General features: G+C 36.6%; 1 long non-coding RNA gene across 10 annotated transcripts in view; it reads left to right on the top strand.

Annotated features, from left to right (window-relative positions):
• LOC144615952 (uncharacterized) overlaps window positions 1-18,495 on the top strand; it is a 547,072-nt gene that overhangs the window by 346,166 nt on the left and 182,411 nt on the right. For all 10 annotated transcript variants that reach the window (XR_013554718.2, XR_013554719.2, XR_013554720.2 and 7 more), the window contains one exon: window positions 12,761-12,838. This is a non-coding gene — a long non-coding RNA (uncharacterized LOC144615952). The remainder of the gene's footprint in view (window positions 1-12,760; window positions 12,839-18,495) is intronic.

The following is an 18,495-nucleotide window of genomic DNA, read 5'->3' as shown; positions in this document are numbered from 1 at the left end:
ATTATTCAACTCAGTGCCTCCAGTTGTATGATTGTGCTGTTTCTCAAGGTCACACACAATTCTAATTTATATTAGAATTGTGTAATCTTGACTGTATTTAGTCTTCCTTTCATCGTTGTCATGCTTTGGGGGATGGAGGACCCCAAAAGTACTACTCATTTCTCTACCACACAAATTTCCTATCATCCAACAGTTGAAGTCTTATTGGAGAGGGAAAAAAAATGCTTCCTAGATCCTTCCTAAATAGTTGCTGTTCTAAGAATAAAACTTAGAGTCAAACTCTGTCCTAAACTTCCCTCAAATTTAAGACGATCCATCTATCTTGGAGGGGAAGGGAAAGAGTCAAGTTCAATGTTCAGTACCTAAAATAAATGCTCATTTGAGAATGGGCCCAAAGGTCTAAGACACTGTTAAAAGAGAGAGAGAGAGAGAGAAATGGTGGTCCTCATCAACAATGAGGATAACAATAGCTAACTGACATTTGTTTATTACTATTTATCTGGCACTGTTCTGGAACCTGTCCTAAATGAAATGTATTCACTTATTCCCCCAAAACACTGTGAGTTAAGTTCCATTATCTCCACTTTACAGATGAGGAATCTGTGGCATAAAAATGTGGAATAATGTATTTCAATGTCTTTAACTAGTTAAATGGAAAGCTAAGATTTGAACCGGAAGAGCATACTGCAAAGCCAAAACTCTGTGGAACACCTTGAATAATGTTTCTAGCCCAAACACAATAAGTTAAGACTTCGCTCTACAGACCAAATGTTTAACAACCTCTCTGGAAGATCTCACTCAGTATAACCAAGTTCCATGAGGTCTGAGATAATTTGAAATCAGAACCTTGGGAATGGTGAGTCCTTTCACAATTATGTATCTAATTAGGTGGTGTGTTCCTGAACTAATTCTGAGATTTTGTGTTGTCTGTCTGCACTTTTCCAATAACTTTCACTTGTGCCAATTCAGTTAATTCAGGCAATAATACTTGTGTTATATCTTCTCACAAGCTAAAGAACCTCTCAAGGACATGGTCTTAACAGAAGTGAAGGGCAAGAGGCTCCTGAGACAAGCATTTTGTTTCTGCTTCACCATGGCATATGGAATAAAATCTGTGCTATATAGCCTTGCACAATCAGGGCCCTGCCCACTGCTTGCCATGGTCTCCAGCCATTCTCTCTGTTGTTCCTTGTGCTCCAGCCATTGAGATCTATCTTCAGCCCCTTGAACTCACCAACTTCGTCCTCCAGGGCCTATGTTCTTGTTCTTTCTTCTACTTAAAACACCTTTCCCATATATCTTCCCATGACTGGATCCTTGCTGTCATTAAGGTCTTAGTTCAACCATCACTGCTCAGTAAACTCTTACCTATCTACCCTTTCTTTGTTCCATTCAGCATGGCTGTAATGATTTTAGGCTGGAAAAAAATTAAAACGCCAATAATCCCTAAGCAACAACAACAACAACAAAGAAAAGAACATTCAATAGATCTCCTACACAACTTGCTTCAGTAATACCACTTCCTAGTATCTTGACAGGGTAAATTATTTATTAAGTAAAAGTGAACAAATAAGATTATAGAACATCAGCCAAAAATAAATTTGATGATAGTGTAATTAATGTAAGGAATTCTATCTGATGTACTTGAGTAATAGGACCAGTGGTTTATTTAAGCCACTCCTTGTTTCAAATAATAAAATCAAAAAACAAAATCACATGAAAGATACATTTTTTCTCTATTCAATGAGTGCTGTGGTCTGAATATCTGTGTTCCTCTCAAATTCATATGTTGAAATTCTAACTCCTATAGATGATGATATTAAAAGGTAGGGATGTGGGAGATGCTTAAGAGTGTGGAGCCCTCATGAATAAGATTAGTGCCTTAGAAAAGAGGTTCTAGAGAGATCTCTTGCCCCTTCCACCATGTTAGGACATAGCAAAAAGATGCCAGCTATGAACCAGGAAGAAGACCATCACCAGTCATGACAATACCTTGATCTTGGACATATCAGCCTCCAGAACTATGAAAAATAAATTTCTGTTGTTTATAGTTCACCCAGTAAGTGATATTTTGTTGTAGCAGCCTAAACAGGCAAGAAACTGTTTTCAAAAGACAAAAGATAAATGTACCTGGCCCTTTAAGAGAAATATCAGATAATTGAGAAGCAAGTTAAGAAACAAGAGTAGGAGTGGGGATGACGAAGGTGTAGAACATCTCCTTTTTAACCTACTGCAGAGTTTAATCTGGAGATAATTTCTATTAATCCTGACTGTCATGAAGCAATTACTGTCTAAGCATCAGTATTAAAGAGTATACATACATCCACTGTGGGCCAGTGAACCAGTTATCAATTTGTGACCATGCAGTCAAAAGCCACAAATGATGTAATGCTTGGCTGCATTTTCCTTGAGGTATTGAAGTCTTTTCTAATGATATTTCATGAGATAGCTTTATCTAAATTCCACTTGTTCCTCGTGTGAACCTTGTTCTGCAAAACTCAGAATTGCTGTTCACCAGGCAAGTATCTGTTACAAATTTTGAACAATAAATTAATAGAGCTATAATTTGTAGACAGCAAAAGGTGTATTAAACTATTAAATAGTTGCACTTTTAAATATGGAATAAAATATACACTAGATTTATTCAAAGAGGGCTTTGCTGACAGTTAACAAATTTATCAAGATTAGCTTACATTACATTTCAGGACAGTTATTAATCAACCTGGAGACTATATTCCACCCTAAACACTATATTCAGATTGACTTTTTAAATTAGCTACACAATGTGAGAGACTTTTCTAGGATCCAATCGCAAAGCAGCCTGGGATATATAAAAACCAGCTTCAGTGATCTGGGTTTATGGCAGGGTTTCTCAATCTCAGCACTACTACATTTGGGGTTGATTATTCTTTCTTGTGGGGGACTCGCTGGTGTATTGTTGAATGCGTAACAGCAACTTTGGTCTCTACTCACTAGATGCCAGAGGCACCTCCTTTCCCAGTTGTGACAAACAAAAACTTTTCCAGACATTGCCAAATGTTCCCTGGAGGAAAAATATGCCCCTTGTTTATAGAGTAGGTAAAGAAGCCTTCCAAGTATCCAAAATTTAGGAGCATGACCTTATTCACTGGATCCAAACCTCAGGAAACTGTACCTAAGAACATGGCCTCTCAACTACTTCTAAAAGCAGACTCATGTGTCCACTGATGGTTTGTTGAAGCTAAGCAGTGGTAAACATATAATATACATATACCATATAAGGTTTAATTTATATCAGGTCTTTAGAGAGAACATGCCTCCTGATTTTGGCTCCACTTGGCGCTTTATTACCTTTGTTTATTTCATTCCAACCTCCTTGTCAAAGGGTTTCTAGAAGGGTGAGAACTTGGTTTACTGTCACATTTTGTAGCTAAAACTGCTTTAAAGTTATTTGTAATTCTATGACATTAGAGATCTCACCATCAAGTTGCCTGAGGCATATTTTTAAGGCTCAAGAAGGTTTAACTCCTTTAGCCAATCTTACTGTTTTCATTATTTCAACTCTTCCAACCCAACTATGTGTTCAGAATATACAAGGACAAATAATAGTTAAATGATCATTTTCTAAGCAATTCACATTACTCAATATTAATTCATTCTAAAAATGGTTGGAATCAAAATAAGGCCAATCTCAAAATATAGTGATAATCCCAGAATAAATTTATTGATTTATCATGAGATATCATGAGGCTCTGTTCATTTATGGGTGTGTCAAAAATTTCTTCTTTACATTTATATATTTATCTTTGAAAGTATGTTCCACAGGGTATCAATCCTCTCATTCCTTAGGGATTCCAAACATGGCCCCATCAGACCATCTGCCAATCTTGGTCACCACAAATAATTAACCCCACCATGAAGTATTTAAAATATGTAAAGGTTAAAAGATCATAAAAATGAGACCATATGTACAAACATACCACGTGTGCTTTGGCAAGGGAAATGTACATGTTAAGACAAATCTTAACAAGCCTGCCAGAAAGTTAGATCAAAACCAGGACAAAAAGATTCTTTTCATATAAGCCTAGGTATTTCCCTAGCACTTACCCTGAGGTTAGCTAAGATGAAGACAACCAATATACCCATACATATATCTGCCTGGCAAATCCAGGAAGATCCTTAATGGCTGAGAAAATAAAAGACCTAGAACCCTGTGTTTGGGGAGGTGAACTGCCCTGATCCAAATCCTGGCTCACAACTAATTGTATCATCATCTTAATATGCTGGCAAAATATATAACATCTCTGATCCTCAATTTCCTCATCTATAAGATGGAAATGATTACATATTTCTTCTGGAATGTTTTCAGGAATAAATAAGATAAACTAAAAGTGTTTAGAATTTTTTTTCCCATCACATAATGAGGGTTACTATTCTAATTAATACAACAAATATACATCCAGTCTCCTCAGGACTGCTAACATTTTGGTGCCCACTCTTAGTTATTTTAGATGATGCTTCAAGGAAACACTGTATTTGTAAAGATGCATCCAGTTTTGTTAAGTGGCTACACCACCAAAGCCAGATTGAGGAAGAGCATATATAGTCAGAATCTAGTTGTGCCCAAGCTTTTGTGTTCCCTGAGTAGGTCATCTGCACTGGAATGGGGTTTATCTCACTGATGGGAAATAGCCAAAGGACTCTTCTTGAAGATCACCAGAAGACAGTAAAAAGTGGGGATGTTGGAGTGACTAGGAAGTGGCTTCAACCCATGCATTAAACACTTTCAATTAGTGAGAATAACCTGTACCCTGCTTATGCTGTTTGAATGAGTGGACTGTGAAACTGTCAAAACCTAGGAAGAAATTACTTTTAGATAGCCAATAGTTGGGCTTATCCATGTCACACTCCCCGTCCTTTAGAACTGATTATTTAATGTTTATGACACCACTATGCATCAAATTGTTAAATTAAAAATTACTAAAATAAAAATTTTTTAATTGTTAAGATAAAAATTCACTCTAATAGATAACTAAGTGAATTAGGATTAGTTTATATAACCCTGAAGCAGGGGTGGGGGGGGGGGTGGTGAGGGGTAGTTTCTCATGCTTTTTTTTTTTAATGTTTATTTATTTTTGAGAGACACAGTGCATGAGTGGGGAAGGGGCAGAGAGAGAGGGAAACACAGAATCTGAAACAGACTCCAGGCTCTGAGCTGTCAGCACAGCCCCCAAAGCAGGGCTGGAACCCATGAACTGCAAGATCATGAACTGTGAGCCAAAGCCGGATGCTTAACTGGCTGAGACACCCCTAGTTTCCCATGCTTTTAAAGCCTTTTAGAACTTAAAAAATAATGAAATATACCAGACATTACAGAAATGTATAAAGAGTAATAAAGCAAACTTTTGCTGAGGCTGTAGGACTTCAGGAGTTCCGGCATTAATCTGAGGTCTCAGTTCCTACTCTACATCTTGCTAGTTCCCCTCCCCACCTATAATACCCAAGCCTCAGGGCCTAGAGATTGTCAAATGCCCACAGCAGCTAAAGATTTGGTTATCAGTTTCACACTTTACTTTCTCTGAGCCATAAATTTAAAAAGATATGTAAAATATTTCATTCAGCCCTCTACATGTTTTTAGTGGGAATTTTTTTCAGGTTATGTAGCCCCTTCATTAATTTTTTTTTATCAGAATGTATTTATTAGTATGAATTTGAGATTTTTTTTAATTTCATTTTAGGTATATATTTGTGTTTCTAAGATATGAATTAAGACTTACAATATTAAGATATGAATGACAATAAAGACAAAATGACCATGAACAGAATTGGTATGCTATATAAATTATTGTAAGGACACACAGTTTTCCATGGTAGAGAGTAATTTTTGTATTTGAATTTCTTTTCAATAGTTCCAAAATAATAACTAAAAGAAAATCAGTGATTTTGTTATTACTCAGTGGATGTGAACTCTAAACCTAAACTACCCTCTCCCTTTCCAAAGGCCCTTAGGATATTTTCCCAATTTATAAATTCCCCATTCTAGTGTAAATTATCCTTGGAGAATGGAATGTAAGTGCTAGCAAATCCACTTAGCTGTCTCCATCTCACCTAAAAGTCTGTTGAGTTAATGAGGAAATTCAATCTCTCTCTCTCTCTCTTTCTCTGTGTGTGTGTGTCTGTGTCTGTGTGTGGTGTGTGTGTGTTATCAATCCTCAGAATTCCAAAACTTACGCAGTGAATAAGTGCGGAATTGGTTAACTTGCTGGGATTCGGGTGAGCCCTGGGATATCATCAGGTGGTAAATCTTGCAATGGTAACCATCTTCCATAAGAACACTGACTTACACTCCTCTGTGCGTGCTTCTGGCCAACTAAAGCCTGATACCTCCTGCCAAATTTCTCCCTAGAGGATCTGAACTCCAGCTCTGACACCATTGGTGGTCCCATTCAGACCTTCTTGGCCCCGCTGCATGGGAAGGGGAGGAAGGAAGGTGTTCTATCCAGTTTTAAGATGAGGAAACTGAGCCTCATCAAGGTTAATTTTTATGAATTTAAATAATAAACAGTGGAACCAAACTGACTCCAGAGCTCATAGTATTTCACTATACTGCATTGCAAATATAAAAATACTGTTTTGTAAAAAGCTGGCAGCCAGCAGTGCAGTAACTGATTTTAGGGGTGTTTTTTTTTTTTTTTCCAACGTTTTTTTTTTTTATTTATTTTTGGGACAGAGAGAGACAGAGCATGAACGGGGGAGGGGCAGAGAGAGAGGGAGACACAGAATCGGAAACAGGCTCCAGGCTCCGAGCTGTCAGCACAGAGCCTGACGCGGGGCTCGAACTCACGGATCGCGAGATCGTGACCTGGCTGAAGTCGGACGCTTAACCGACTGCGCCACCCAGGCGCCCCAAGGGGTGTTTTAAGTGGTTGGGGTTACGCTGGCTGCTTGTGGGAAGCCTAATTTGTTTGGAACATGGCCTGGCACATAGTAACTGTTATATAAGTGTTTGCCATTTGCCATTGCCACAAGCATGGACTCTGAGCAGCTTAGGTGTCACAAGCACATCATAACTATCATGTGTCCACTACTGTTTCCTGGATTCAGACTTAAGAAGGGAACAATTCCCTTAAAGCACAGGCAAGTTTACGCCAGTGAAAATTTCTGCAAACTGGAGTAATGTTTCTATAATGCTCAGTAAAGCCACAATAATGTCAAGAAAGAAAACTATTTATGTAATCCCATCTGTATAAACAAGATTAGATCTTTGTAGTGCTCCTTAACTTTGTTGGTATTCTTTAGCCCTTTATACAGGCTGCTTTATCTCTCCATACATAAAGATACCAAGTTATAAGAAGTTTGTGTATTCGATTCAATCTATGTCATTTGGATAAAGGCTCGACAAAAGTATCCCTCTAGAATGCCTATTAAGAAGGGATCTTCTTAGGAAAATAACAATATAAATAATGTTAAAGGAAAAGTATTTAAATTATCCAAGGTAACACACATTTTTAAATGTCTTAAACTTTTCCAGAAACAACACAATGATAATATCTAATCATGAAATCTCTTTCTTAAACCAGATTCACAAATAAATTCTACTGGAAAATTCTTCCTATTAGCCTGTCTTCTTCCAGTTTTCACTTTATTAAGATCCTAGAGGCTGCTATCTCCCAAATATATTTTTCATACCCAACCTAAGATTTTTTTTAATAGAATTTAAATTCTCTTTCTTAATAAGGCACAGGTCAAGCCATGTTCTTAAATCCAATTTAACTAGTAATAACGATGACTTTTGATTAAAAACATTTTTTAATAAATAAATAAATTCCCTCTCTTACTATCTCTACTTTTCTATCTCTTTCTGATATAATGATTTTAATAATGACCATTAAAAATTTCAAATATTTTAAGACCCACAATCTCAGGAATATGTGTCATATAAAACTTGTATTTTTTAAAATTTTAGTTACAGCATTTATAAAATTGGTGAATAAATTAATATTATTTATTTTGATTCTACAATGTGCTTATAAATTACCTAATGTTTAGGAAATCCATACTATTAAAGCTTTAGAAAATTAGATGGCTATGTTCTTGGCAGTATTGAATTTGAATGTTTGTGAATAAATCTTTTATACAAATGATAATTTCTAATGTTCCTGTTTAAAGAAGAAGATATATATATATATATATATATATATATATATATATATATATAATCACACACACACACACACACACACAGAGTTTATAAGAAGTTTGGCCAAGTACTAAGAAACTTGAATATCTCTGTCATTTCAAGTTTAAATTTTTTGATCTTACTATGTGGATTTTCCTGAGAGTCCAGACTTAAACACTTTCTATATGAAGAGAAATGTTCTATAGTATCAGTCATAAGTCCACTCTGGTCTTTAAAAATATCCAGCAAGCCTCAAATGAGGCTTCATTTTATTTATTTAAATGAATTTAAATAAATTCATTATTTCTTCAGCATGCTTTCCATGTTCTTCTTTTAGGACATTGCCCCTCTCCCATCCCTAATCCTCTTTGTTCATTGAAGCAGCATGCGGTCCAAAGAGCATCTGCCATTTTCTTACATGATCCCACAATCTTGGCACATGGCCCACACCTAGCCAGTTAGTGTTCTTCCCGGAGAAGAATGTCCTTTCTTCTATGACCATGTGAGAACAGAAGCTATTGCCCCCAGCTGTGTCCCTCATTGTATAGAAAATCTCCTATCTTTAAAAGGATAGCACAAACTGGTATTCAGAAAGAAGGCAAGGTATGTGAAAGAGTGAAAAGACAGTGACAGAGAAAGTGAGAGACAGAGGAAGAGACAGAAAACTGAAAAGGAGAGACTCCAGTAGAAAAGGAGAAGGGAGAATTGAGATTATATCAGTGTGATTGTCATATGTGTTGTTTTGGGTCTTGCTCCTTCTCTGGCTCCTGCCTTCCAAGGCTTGGTCTTTAAGTCTTTGCTTCTATCTGTAAGATACTTTGTTATCTTTTCAAAGTTCTCCCCTGCCCTTCAAGTAGACTATCCTTGCAGTCAAAAGATTTCTCATAGAAAGAGCTATCCCAAAGTCTCTGTGGCCCTGCATTTGGATAGTACACAGTTTGATAACATGGAGGATTATTTGCATTTTCCATTAAATTTTAACCATTCACCAAATATTACATCAATGTTATAAGGAAGGAGGAAAAAAAATCGCCCAGCAGGTATTATGATTATAGGAACTATTATTTCAAAGATAAGTACCTGAAGGTATGATTGAACTGAGAATGACAAATCAGGCCCAACTAGGACACATAGATGGGGAGACTGGTCCAAAGTAATCCTCCTAGAGAAATTTAGACTATGTAAGGGTGTTGAAGGAACCTGAGTCTTAAGTTACTCAAGTTTTATTTTACCTTCATCACTCCTGGTATATTATAGCACCCTTGCTGCAACAAATTATAACACACTTAGTGACTCAAAATGACACAGATTTATTATATTCAGGACTGGAAGAAGTCTAAAATGGGTCAGCAGGGCTCTGAGGAAGTATCTGTTTCCTTGCCTTTTCCAGTTTCTAGAGACTGCCCACATTCTTTGGCTTGTGGCTTCATATAATTCCAGTTCTGCTTCCATTATTATATCTTTTTCTCTATGACTCTCCTGTTGCCTTCTTATAAGGACCCTTATGATTATATTGGGCCCACCTGATAATACAAGATAAACTCCCATATTAAAACCCTAAACTTAATCCATGTACAAAGTCCCTTTTGCCTTATAAGGTAGCATATCAGGTTCTGGGCATTAGGGTGTAGACATCTTTGGAAGGACATTATTAGCCTACCATACCTGGTACTGCTTCTTGCAAAAGAGTGCCAAACTGTAGATCAGGAATAGGTGACTTGATACATTATCTCAAGTTTGTCTGGAGAGGTCATCAGCCCTAAAAGCATCACTATGCATCTCAACATGGGATTCTTGTGGGACAAAACTTAGGACCTGGTGTATACCATCCATTTTTTTTCCCTATGACTATAGAGCAGATGAGTACTTGTTAGAAACCTCAAAAATGCTGAGAAGATGTCAGTGGTGATGCAAAAATTTTTCTTCACACAGCAGGAACAGATCCAGCTCTAAGAACCCATTTGCTCAAAGTCCTTAGGATAGGACATTCTGCTTACCAACAAACTGGCCAGGGCGCTTATCTAGATTAATAGATCCCCCAAAATCTAGAAACATGAGAAAGAGACAGATTCCATGCTGCTGATAACCAATATTCTCACTGTTCTGAAATCTATGCAACTACTGCTCTGCTATCAGGATAAGTGAGCATGTTCTGTGAGTCCTGGTGTACAGAATGCTAGGGACATTTCTGAAAACCACCTGGCCCGCCACTTGCAAAGCAGTCCATAGTTTCACAATAGCAGGAATCCATTACTACCTGCAGTGTAAAGGAAAGTGGATCTAGGACCACCCAGTAAAAGTTGGAACCACTGAGAGTCTGTCAAGGGGAGGTTGAAACTAATGAAGGAAACACCACTGTTGCAGGAAACTCCACTGAGGCAGTGGGTGGGGCAGGGGAGGAGGAATACCCTGGCTTCTCCCTTCTTCCCATCTACTGACCTACCACCAAGCTCAGGAGAAAGCTAGTTGGCAAGAAAGCCTGAACACACACACACACACACACACACACACACACACACACAGAGTTTCCTAGAATACCCACTCTCTTTCACCTTTCCCTAATACAGGAAGAGCAGGGAAAGGGCAAGCAAGGGATCAACACAATAGCCAACTAACTTTGAGAAATATTGGGATAAACGAAGAACAATTGATTTCTTAACTATAGGATATTTCATATGCACTATGATTTTCCATGGAGAGGATATAGTATGTGGTTGAAAATGAACTCTTTTATGCCATGTGCTGTGCATATGTAGTCTTAATCTCTTTATTTAAGGACTATCCTTTCAGAAACTTTATCTTCAGCTAGACTCACCCAGGAAGGTAGGACTGATTTTGTGGAAATGTTCTGAATTGGCTGCAAGAGTAAATTATCTCTTAATAGACACCATCTACCCTCTTCTTAGGGGAGGCAGTAAAGAAAATTCCAAGTACAAAAAGAGATAAAATCTTTATGGCATTTTCTCTGCTTCCCATAGGGGCCAAATTAGAATTTGCTTTTTACTAATACTTGCATCCAAGGCCCTGGCATTCTGGACTTTGAAGACTCAAACTAGAAATTGAACAGTCAAGAAAAATAAACCCTCTTCCAGGGCACCATTTGAGGGAAATCTAGCTTCTTATGGTCCCTTTACATTTGTTTTCAGCTAATACAATCCAAGATGTTTTGCTAAGACTGGTCCACCTGCCAGACATTCAGCAGTCTGGAGACATTCTCAAGTAGTAGAAGAGGCAATGAAAATAAAATGGCATGCAAAACATGATGTTTTTCTACATGCTTCTCTTACCATAGACACTTAAAAAAACAAAAATAAAAAGTAATTACTGAAAGCTATCACAGCACGATTTGCTGAGTCACTAAATTAAGGTTTTTTTTTTTTTAATAGACCTGTTTATTTCTAGAGAACTGTTGATTTTTAATAGAGATGTTACTATTTGAGTCCAAATGAGGTTTTTTTGTCCACTTATGTATCCAAAGCTAAGGCTGTGTCAAATAGTAGTTACTATATGTCAGACACAAAGAAATTGTAAGAAGAAAGACAAAGTTTAAGGGAACTCTAAACTTTATCAGAGTTCCTTTGTTGAAGAATTCATGTGCTGAAAATATGGCAAAAGAATTTTAAACTTGGTATCAAGATAGATTTCATGCTGGCCCCCCACTTAGTATCTGTGTGAACTGGAATGGGCACTGATTATATCTGATCTCCAGTTCTTTTATGTGGGAATTGAAGGTGATAATGCATGTGGGAATTGAAGGTGATATTCCTTAGGTCATTGTTGGGAGACAAAATGAGATCATGTCTGGGATAATAGTTCTAAATTATCAACTGCTTTTCTAAACAAGAGGATGACCAAAGAAGGATGCACACTTTCTCTGGAATTATGCCAGTGGCCTTAACATGCTAAGATACCTAAAAAATGAAATCAGCCTTCTTTCTTCCTTGTCCTCAGAGACTTAAACTTTCTACAAGTAACTCATAAAATTAGCACTTCACTGGAAATGAAATCTGATTTAAGGAGTATCAGCGTTGAGAAACCTCTTGGAGGCCAGGGATGTTTCTTCTTTCATAATACTATGAATAATATTCACATGGTTTTAGAAATTACTTCAATATGCCACATCTCTAGACTGCTGGTTTTTTCTTCTGATTTTCCTAGAAATTATCTTCCCCACATCCCTGCTATGAATTACTCTCTACTGCCTAACCCACATTCTTGGTAGTAACTATCAAGTTAATTGCTCTTCCTTTGCATAGAATGCTCTGAGCCCTCTGAGTACCAGCGTTTCATTTAGAAACATGACAATAGGTCACACATAAAGAAGGAATTTGTCCATATCTGAATCATGTAATAACGTCAGAATTAACTTCAGAAATCATAGTATGTAATGGTTTGCAAGATTTTTTATTAGCACAAGCCTTTTATAAAATGAAATCTTGGGTAGAGTGCCATATACAAAATAGACTTGACCAAAACTGCCTTGGATAAAGATGGAGTGAGCTCTAACATATTACTCAGTCTTTTTGTTTCATTAGGGATACTAAGGTTCTATTATACCGTTTGAACACCACTCTATATAGATCAATCTCCCGTTCCTTCCAGGGTTCCAGTCTCTTCTACAATAACCACCAATGGTTTGTTCAAGCTTTCAACATTTCCAGTGATGTCCATCCTCCCAAGGTAGGCCATTCTATTTTTAGAAGCTTTGTTTATTTAGAAATACAAAGTTTATTCTTGTTTTGTTGGTTTCCTTATAACTTCTGTTTGTTGAACCTAGAATAAAACTGGATTGTACTGTATTCCATGTATTTGAGTCAATGATCATATTTCTCTGAAAACATTTTTTTACAAACTAAACATCTTGATTTTTTTCAACTTTCTCATCATGTGAGAATATGTGGTCCTAATTTCTGTTCAAATCACTTTCCTTTGGGTTTCCTTCAGTTTGTCAATGTCAGTTTTAATTTGTGTGCCTAGAACTATGAGCAGTAACTCCTATCTTGAATGCAACCATCAACTCTCTCATTTTGAGCATTTCACTTCAGTTAATATACATGGCCTGATTCGATTTGGAGGAGACTCATGGAGCTTAGTTAACTAAATCCCTGATACCATTCCTGAATGTCCTACTGCAGAATGGTATCTCTCATACTTTAGACTTATAAAAATTTTTCATGGCTTCACATGGTCATTTTCTTTTACTGTGGCTTATGAAGCCAACCACATGGTTCTGTTAGAAATATGTCCATGTTCTTATCATTTATAGGATCTAGTTTGTAGGATTTGGTAAATAAATGACTGTATTATTTGTTCACATTTTATTCGTCAATCACAGAGACACCATCTTCTTAATTTTCTGTAGATCTTTATTGATATAAATTCTGTTGCAAAAAAGTTGGTCATTATTTTAGATCAGAAATATCTAATCATGACTACTCATTTATATCTTACATAAAGAACTTTTGTACTATAGAATTTTTGAGGTTTGAAGAGGGCTGACTATAAGCCTGAAAAGATAGGAAACCTGCTAAGTTGATTTTGTTATTCTTCAATGGTCCTGAGTCTGTAATTCCAAAAGTCTACCCTCAAACCAAAGGTTTTAGATGAATTTTTAAGCAGCAGAAGATCAGTCTGAATTTTCATTTTTCCCTAGGAATTTTTTCAACTTTGTGGGTTTTAGCCAGATACGTTGCCTTCCTTGAACATAGTTTCATGTGGTTTTATAATATTTATTCAACATTATTTTCCATTAGTTCTCTATTTTTAATTGTTGGTAACCATTTCAGTGTGTTACTATTACATGGTGCAGAACTGATTTATCCACGTTAATGTCTGAGGAGACCATGACCCATTTTATTTGCTGCATGGTTAGCCCCAGTATTCATGGCAGGTTTTCTGAATATTTCTGATGAAGTCTTTAATCACATGTAATTCTGAAAACACATTCCCATTTAGTAAGACTTATACAGTATGGTAAGCCCAACATGGCAAAAGGTTTCTAAAAAATTCCATAAACATTAAGCATATTTATGTCATAGCATTAAGTTTGGTCAATTTGAAACTTACTGTATTGTAGTATAAGAGACATTTTGTTTGCTTGTGTTTACTTTCCCAGGAGTAAATGCGTTTTGGTTAACCACAATGGCAAACTTAGTCAAGACATTTATGTCAACAAATCCTACTGCTTAACAAAGTCACATTCTTAGTTTCTAGGACAGCAGACTGGATTCTAAGTAATAAGGTGTTTATAAGGCATGCTGTAAATCTGGGACTATAAACATGTCTACTTTTCTGTTAAACCTGCTGCTGTGCATGAGGTACAATAAGCTCTCTTTTCAGTTTTATGGTGGCCAGTATGTTGGCTTCCCAATCCTGATTGCTGTTGATTCTGCTGTTCTCAAAGCCTCCTGCCAAGCTCTTGACCCAAGTCACGCTCCTGGTGATGTCATGATGCCACTAAGAATTTGCTCATTCACTGTACCTGAGAGTCACATACCTTCTCTATTAGTCACACACTACTTGGAGAATAACATTGTGAAAAAAAGTAGGTCTCTCCTTCCCCTATTTCAAAGGTATCACATTTTTAGGTCTTTCATAATGAGCTTATAGATATAGTAAGATGATTATTGTTTTTACAGAAATTATTTTTAACAAGGATTTTTCTCAAGAGTTAACAATACTACTTTTGTTGTTTTGACAAGAAACAAGATTTTGTCTGCATTTATAAGTACAATTTATTCCAATTCAACATATATGCATGAAACACAGTGCCTGCTATTTGAGATTATCTCGAATAATCTCAGTTACTAATGCCAAATATCTGTAGGAAAAGAAGAGAAACTGGTAGTAGATCTGGGTATTTAAATTACATCATGTCAAATATATCTATATGGAAAAATCTGATCACCTAAGTTCTTCACTTTTCACCCAAATACTATTTATATAGATACACCTTGCATCTTGCCTTACTTCACACTTTGATTCCCTGACCCAAATTACTCATAGATTAATGTTCCAGAGATCCTGTTAAATCAAATATTAAAAACAAAAACAAACAAAACCTCAACAAAAAATTTCTTAAAATCAGCCGGCTTTGAGCTCAGTCCTAAGCAAATAGCTCTTGTATTTGTATACTTTTTGTTCTAAGTTAACATCAGTGTTTTAACCAGGCATGAACAATGACTCAATACAAATGACTAAAAGCCACAAGTTAATTTCTCATGGACTATGATGGACTTGGAGCTTATGCTCTATCTTTGATATATCAGTGTTTCCTCCAACATTTCATTTAATAAATGAGGTGTTTTTTTTGGTAGAAAATTTTCTTCTGCTACCTTCAGGAAGAAACTCCATCAGTAACTCTTTAACCAAACATTAGAGGCTATTTCTGGAAAGTTCTTTGAGTTACTTTGTCCACAATTATACCTACATATTTGATATTCAGATTTGACAATTAACATGAATTAGGCAAAAATCATTTTCTTAAACAGTTTTTCAAATTTCAGTGATATACAGACATTTTGCAAAAGAAAAAAAGTCCTTGTGGATCCCGCATGTTAAATTATTTTTACCATGATGTTAATTAAATGGAAGATGATTTTATACTATAAAATGTAACCACCTCTCATGTTCCCCTGGCACTTCAGTCCAGCTATGCACCTGGCCCCATGGCCACCAACCCCTGCTGCCTGGGGCCCTGGGACTTGCCCTGCCGAAGGCATGGTGCTGCCGGACCAGAACAATTTCTGGAACGTTTTCCAGAGGGTTGATAAAGACGGGAGCTAGGTGATATGGGATAACAAGCTTCAGCAAGCACTATCTAACAGTACTTGCACTCCATTTAATCAGTGACTGTCGGGTCAGTCATGTCTATGTTTGAGAGAACAAGGCTGCCGTGAACTTAAGTGAGTTCACTGGTGTCTGGAAGTACATCACAGACTGGCCGAACATCTTTCACACTTATGACAGAGACAACTTTGGGATGATTGATAAGAACAAGCTCAAGCAAGCCCTGTCAGGATATGAGCTCTCTGACCAGTTTCACAACATCCTCATTTGCAAGTTTGACAGACAAGGATGGGGGCAGATCATGTTTGATGACTTCATCCAGTGCCACATCGTCTTGCAGAATGCTAGATCAGTGAAAGTGAAGTTTCTGTGGCCTGCTAAGTGCAACAATCCATGATTTCCGCACTGAGATTGACAGATATATTCAGGCATTACCATTTGGATCAGGTCGGCTGGATTCAGGTGTAATATGAACAGTATCTGTTTATGGTCTTTAGCCTCTTATAACACTGGCCTTTGCAAATAGCAACATGACTTATGGAAGGAAAACTAAAAATGCCAAATCTCCCTTTAAAGAACAGGACAAAAATGCAGCTAGATACTGTTCTTCTTTTACATTTTAATTTTTTTTATGTTTATTTCTGAGCATGAGAAATAAGCAGAGACAGAGCATAAGTGGGGGAGGGGCAGAGAGAGAGGGAGACACAGAATCAGAAGCAGGCTCCAGGCTCTGAGCTGTTAGCACAGAGCCCAATGCAGGGCTCAAACTCACAAACCGTGAGATCATGACCTGAGCCGAAGTCGGACGTTCAACCGACTGAGCCACCCAGGTGCCCCTTTTACATTTTATATAATTAACATTTGAGGGCTAAGCTAAGCTTAAGGCTAAGCTTTGAGGGCTAAGCTAACATTTGTGCATAAGCTAATTAAGGTTTTTGCAAGTGTAACAATAGTTATAATCATTATTCATATACAAACATTTGATTTGAAACTGTTCACTTGTCCCATGCAAAAAATTCATCATGTGCATTTCTAGATAGCTCCAGTTCTATAGTAGAAATACTTCTATTAGCCAATAAGAATTTTAAAATAATATGGAACTTGCACAGAGGCTTTTATGTGCCTTACATTTTTAAAACAGGATCTATTGTGTTTGAATATGCAACATAAGCAATAAAGCAAATGTGCTTCTTGTTCTGCCCCCCCCAAAAAGCTAAACAAATGTAAAAACACAAATAAACTCATGACATCCATAAAGTTCAATATTAATTTAACATGTTACATAGTTGCTTTAATTATACAAAACTACTATTTGTACTGTGATTATGCTTTTTAATATCACTGCACTATAAGCTTCATAAAGACAGACCCATGTCTGGGTTTTTTCACCATTTTGAATTCTTAGAAAATTGGGGAGGAAATGAATCAATGATCATTGTTAATATGGGCAACTTTTAACATATTGAGCAGAACAGGGGGTGCTTGGGTGGCTGAGTTGGTTAGCATCCAATTCTTAATATAAGCTTAGATCATGATCTCATAGTCCATGAGATTGAGCCCCGTATCATGCTCTGCACTGGAGCTGAGTCTGCTTGGGATTCTCTCTCTTGGTCTCTCTCTGAGCCCCCTTTTCTCTCTCAATAAATAAACAAACTTAAAAATAATCCACAACAAATAAAACTCCAGGACCATATGGCTTCCTGGGTGAATTCTACCAAACATTTAAAGAAGAAATAATGCCTATTCTCCTCAAACTATTCCAAAACATAAGAAAAGAAGTAAAATTTCCAAATTCATTCTATGAGGCCTGCATTACCCTGAAATCAAACCAGGCAAAGACCCTACCAAAAAAAAAAAAAAAAAAAAAAAAAAGAAAAGAAAAAGAAAAAGAAAAAAAGAAAACCCCAGAAAACTACAGGCCAATAAAATATTAGCAAACTGGATTCAACAATACATTTAAGGGATTATTTACCACAGTCAATTGGGATTTATTCCAGGGATGTGAGTATGGTTCAATATTTGCAAATCAATCAATGTGATATAGGTGATACAATGTGATACAACCAGGAATAAATTTAATGAAGACGGGGAAAGACCTATTCTCTGGAAACTTATAAGACATTGATGAAAAAAAATTGAAGATGATACAAACAAATATACCCTGCTCATACTACCCAAAGCAGTCTGTAGATTCAATGCAATTCCTATCAAAATACAAATACCATTTTTCACAGAAGTAAAACAAATAAACCTACAGTTTGAACAGAACCACAAAAGACCCTGAAAAGCCAAAACAATCTTCTAAAAATTTTTATATATTTATTTAAGTAATCTCTACATCCAAAATGGGGCTCCAACTCAAGACTCCAGGATCAAGAGTCTCATGCTCTTCCAACCAAGCCAGCTGACACCAGCCAAAGCAATCTTAAGAGAAAAGAACAAAATAGGTTTCAAGATATACTACAAAGCTGTAGTAATCAAAACAGTATGGTACTAGCACAAAAATAGATATGTAGATCAACAGAAACAGGATAGACAGCCCAGAAACA

The sequence above is a fragment of the Panthera onca genome, chromosome A1 (genome assembly GCF_046562875.1).
Source record: "Panthera onca isolate mPanOnc1 chromosome A1, mPanOnc1 haplotype 2, whole genome shotgun sequence".
NCBI lineage: Eukaryota > Metazoa > Chordata > Mammalia > Carnivora > Felidae > Panthera > Panthera onca.
This window is presented reverse-complemented; position numbering and strand designations above follow the sequence as displayed.